Raw genomic sequence first — 5,580 nt, 5'->3', positions numbered from 1 at the left:
TAAGATAGTGTTATATAAACTAAGCCAAGGTAATAGTGTTTAGAGGTAAAGGCCAAGGCCAACAATGTCAAATGTTTTTGAAAGTTAGCATAAGATTGATAATAAAAAAAAATGTTTTTTAGTCCTAATGCCATTCTGGTCACAGATCATTTTAGGATGGAGTGACATATACATCAAACCGGAAAGGTTGAAGATTCAGTAATAGGTGACAAAATGGAGTAAGTAAATACAGATCTCTCTTGCAAAAGCTTGACTAAATATGTAGGATGAGATCAAGTAGCAGGTGGAAGGACAGTTGTAGTCATTGTTTTTACTAATCTTTTGTTATCTTTAAAAATGCTGAAATGAGAAATGCTTGATTATGTTTAAAGATTATTGAAAAGAAACAAAGGAGTTGATACCCAAATGAGAGAAAGGATAATCAATAGTGGAGAGAGAAGGTGTAAGGGCTCAGGTTGCAAAATACAGCCAGGAAAGAGATACCTTTATTTTATGAGCAAAGAATAAAACGATGGATAAGATTATTAGAGCAGATTTGTATGTTCATTAGGCATTTAGCCTTCTGACGGCTTTTACCTTATATGTAAAATAGAGGCTTCTCTGTGAGAAATTTGAGGAGAGGGGCAGGTTTGAAGAAGTCCCTGCCCCCAAAAAACAAACAAAAACAAAACCCTCCTTGCAAAAATAATAATTAATAATAATAATAATAATAATAATAATAATAATAATAAAGTACTTGCATGTTGAGGAAGCAATTGGAGGCAATTGTTGATACATCTCTTACTAGGAGGTATCTCCCTTAGTAAGTCCTACTTTTATTGGGGTTATTAAATTAATAGAAAGAAAAACAAATGAGTGTCTCTTTTTAGTATTCATATGTATATGAATGATACTAAGGTTTACAGGGGGAAAAAACAGTAAGAAGCCAAGGAATCTTTTAAGTTTCTTATACAATTTGAGTTGAAAGCAATTTGACATTTAGAATGAGCAACTTTGCCTTGTGTCAAATATGTTCTTTTCATTTGACTAGCATACTATTTCAACTACCTTCAAATGTATTTGGTACAATAAATACTTTTTCAAGAGCATTTTAATTTAACTGCTAAAAGCATGGCTTTTAGGAAGATACTGTAGTTTATAAATGGTAAGGACTAGATCTACTATATCAGATTCTTCCAGATCATTTACTTGGATGCCATATCTTCAAAATATTTAGAATAAAGTTTCACATTTGGGCCAGCAGAGTGGCTCAGTTGGTTAAGAGCTCNGGTTACATTTCTGAATGTATAAATGACTGGGCTTTCAGTACCTAAAACATGTTCACAATGCCTAAAAAGATTTTTTCTAAACTCCTTTTATTTGTTTATTTACCACCGAAGAATTGTATTCTGTAATTTAAAAACAGTATGGCAGGAGGAAAATGCAATATGATCAACTCTGTGATAGTCTAAAGAAAATATTTTAGAACGAGCAAAGAAAACATTTTTTTCTTATAATCTTTTTCTACTCTTCAAATAGGTATTTCATTTTATCGATTCTTTGTCACTATTAATAAATTCCTCACGTCTGATAAGTGGTTAAATTTGGGCGTTTCTATTTTTCTTTAACGTGTATTCTTACCTATTTTCCTCCTTCCCTTCCTGCATAAGACATTCTTTCTGCTCTGCGAGTGATTACTTATGTGAAAGAAAAGCTTCTGAAAGGTAATATATCATGAAAAAAGTAGATCAAATGCTGTGTCCTCCCCGAGGGATAACAGACTTGCTTTGCATTATGCTGCAAATGGCCTTGCATTTGCTCAAGCAGAGAATGGCTCATTTCATCATGTGCAATTATTATTTAACTCAAAGTTGCCTTGGTACTTTAGTTAGCATTTAGATTTTTTTCAATCTAGTTTTTCATTTATGTATTTTACTGAGATATTTTATTACATAGAAGCGACATATAAATCTAGCATTCAACAAACTATTTTTTTAAGTAGTCATATAGTAAATATTTGTACAATAGAATGTGTTGAACTCAGTATATGCTAGGTACTTTGAAAATATAAATGGAGTAATGTAGAGTTTGAGATTACAATTTTTGACATTAACATAAAGAATATTCTAACTCTTATATCTAAAGATGTTTTGGTTTGGGAGATGCAGAATTGCCCCTATCTCAAGTACTCAGAGGAACATGCCTGACCACTAACTAGGTAGGGATATAGAAGAGACATTCAACTGTATGGGGGGTTGACTTATATATCCTTCTTATAATTCTAAAAGAAAAGCCATTGAATTGTCTTATAAATTATCCAATGACTCCCCACTGTATACACCTAAACTTTAATATATATATATATATATATATATATATATATATATATATATGTATATATATAGACTTTATCCATTTATATTTAACTACATTTCCTTTTAAGATATATGCCATACTAATTGCTTAAATACAGTCTAAACATGCAGCCAAGCTAAGTACAGAAACCTGGCCTTTAATTTTTTCTGTACTAATACATTTGGCACGCTTGTATAGGTTTGATTCAATACCCTTAACCTCTTCAGGAAGACTAAGATGGGAGATAGCAATGCTGAGTTTCTGGAGGTATCGGTGTGACTGAGGTAAGCCAGGAAAATTTGTGTAGAAAATTTAATGAAGGCAGTTTCTTGTTTTGGAAAGCTGAGGGCTGAAGATGTTCAAGTTAACCTAAAATAAAAATGGTTGTTTAATGGACTATTTAAAAATACTGGGGATTATATATAAAGTCCATCATTTGTAGGAAACAAAAAATGGTTTAGGGTAAATTTTAAAGATTCATTCCATTCACTGATGTTTTAACATTTAATCAATGTGGAATTTGTAAATAATATATGAGGTCTGAAATCTCAACAGCCAACATCCAAGTAGTATTATTTCCTATTCTCTAAAATTCTTTTTGGATCAAGTCCTAAAAAACTGTGACAGTGAAAATATAAAATGATTTATATTTTTCATCTTTTTAGAATATGGACTCTCAACTCTGACAAAACATAGAAAGTAAAACTTTAATTTAGAGCCTAAAGAAAACCAAGAATTGCTGAGAGGACCATAAATGATTGAGCGGCACCTATAAAGAATTTACTAGAAATATGGAAATGTTACGTGCTAGGAAAGGCTTTCCTGCTGAGCTGGGTTAATGGGTTCAGATAAGCCAGTGGCCTAAGTAGGTTCTTCACTACTTAGCTTTTTCCTTCAAGGACCCTCCAGGTGTTTCTGCTGTGACAGCAGATTTAGGACTTGAACAACACAGTGCCTTTTGATCTCATTGCAGCTGCTGTGATTAAACAGACACACATCACTTGCTGTGACATGGTGAAAGAAGCTTGTGGTTCACCTTTGCTGAATTAGTACCCACTGAGCACTGCAAATATTTAAAATGTCAATCTATTTGATAATGTCAGAGAGGCCTGTGAATACCACAAAATGGCACCACGGAAGCATTCAGCACAGACAAAAGAACATTTAACATCTCTCTCCTTCAAGGTAAAATGAGACTTAAATGGATACAGTATACCTCTGACGAAGGTACTAAGGTCAGCAAATTTAATAACCCTAAGTGGGACACGGGCTTATAACTTACTGTTTTAGTATGTTCTCTCACAAAATGTGTTCTATTACTGATCCTAAACCCAGGGCCTTTGCAAGAGAATTAATTTATATTGACACAAGAGTAGAGCGTCCTTCCCACAAAATCCATCTAGTGTCATTCTTAGACAACCTGCAGATACTTGCCCCAAGAGCCCAGTTCAAAAGGAAGATTTCAAATTTCAAGTGACATCTTTATTTCATTTTCAATTATTTAATTCCAAAAGGCAACAAAGGAAGACATCATGCTGGTGAAGTTTGGAAATGTCAGGAAAACACAGGCAGTCTCAGAAATCTTACGATCTTTTTATACCATGCTAGTATTCAACTCATGCCCAAATGCAACTATGCTTTTAGGGTATTTTTGTTTTGTTCAGATTGTAACTATTGATACACAATAAATAAGATTTCAAACATTTTCTACCTAAATATGTACTCATATTAGGGTAAATGGTTTAATTGCTTTATCAAAATACCCAGGCCATTCCTCAATCATGGAACATTAGGAAGTAAGTGTTCAATGTCAGTGGGCAGCTCTGATCGATGGGGTAATTGATGGTCATGGAGGGCAGCTCTGCCATGTTCATAGAGCACTTACAAAGCCATCTGAGTCACTACCATTCTTGCCTGTGGGAAAACGGAAAGAGCCTTGAATTTCCTTTCAAATGTGAGGTGGAAGCTACCCATATCCCTTTCTCTTACACTGTACTGGTGTGACTTTGTCACATGACACACTTAGCTACAAGTGTGAGAAATATAGTCTAGTGTCCAAGAAGAAGAAAAAGAAATTAATTTCTCTCCATGACGTATTTGTTCATCTATGTGTTTCACAGTGATTCTATTCTAGCATCATGCAGGGACATTAATCAGACTTTGAATTGAACCTGGCAGACAGAAAAAGAATGTGTTAACACAAAAAGTAAAGAATATTTGAATGTAAAAAAAGTTTAAAAGATGGAATAAAACTTAAAATATAATAAATATTTATAATGGCCAGAAGTTTAAAAATTATGGATACTCATTCTTGGAAGCAAAAGATTATAAACAGGAGTATATTTTTAATATTTTATTTATTTTCTGAATTTTATGCCTCATTCAAAACACTACTCCAATATGGCTATTTCTTTAAATTTCTGCATAATGGATATTATGAGCATTTACTTATCTTATAAAAAATAATATTTTGAAAAGGAATTTTATGCTTAATTAAAAATTTCCCAAGCCTAATTTTATTCTATTAATCCTAGAACTAATCCTTCTACCCAACCATTTCTATGCTCAGTTGGTGTTTGTATGCTTCCAATAATTATAGATGATTATCATATTTACTTGAAACTACCTCTGAGACATGCTTTTAAAATATAATTACTTTATTTGGAAAAGAACAATCTAATTTGATGAACTGTATCACAATCACAGTAGAAAGAGTGGAGACTTACAATGCAGAAAACAAGCACTGCCAAAGTTTATGTAGAATGCTATTTCAGATTTGACACTGAGCTGATCAGTATTATTCTTCCCACATTAATGAATCCCTTTAACTTATTAATCATTTTCACTGTCTTTCTTGGAAGTTCCCCCACTTTGTCTTCATCACGTACCATTTTCCTAACATGTTACACCTAAATGATACTATTATTTTAGATTTAGTCTTAACAAAATCAAATAATGATACACTACCACACTTTTAGAGTTGGTAATTGTCCTTAATTTTAACTTGAATTTCTGTCAGGTTAACAGGTGTAATGACAATTACTTCTCAGTATCAGAATTTCTATTCTCCTAAGTATACCACCCATGATTCATGCATTTATTTTGTTATCTAGTGAATGCTTCTTGAGTGAATATTTGTACTAGGACCTAGGCACTGTAGTCCTACATACTCGGGTTTCTATGATGAATACAAAGAGACACAGAATCTATTCACATGGAGTTTATAGTATAGTAAGGAAGACAGAT

Source organism: Hipposideros armiger, unplaced genomic scaffold (assembly GCF_001890085.2).
Source record: "Hipposideros armiger isolate ML-2016 unplaced genomic scaffold, ASM189008v1 scaffold_571, whole genome shotgun sequence".
Classification (NCBI taxonomy): Eukaryota; Metazoa; Chordata; class Mammalia; order Chiroptera; family Hipposideridae; genus Hipposideros; species Hipposideros armiger.
Note: the sequence above shows the minus strand (reverse complement) of the source record.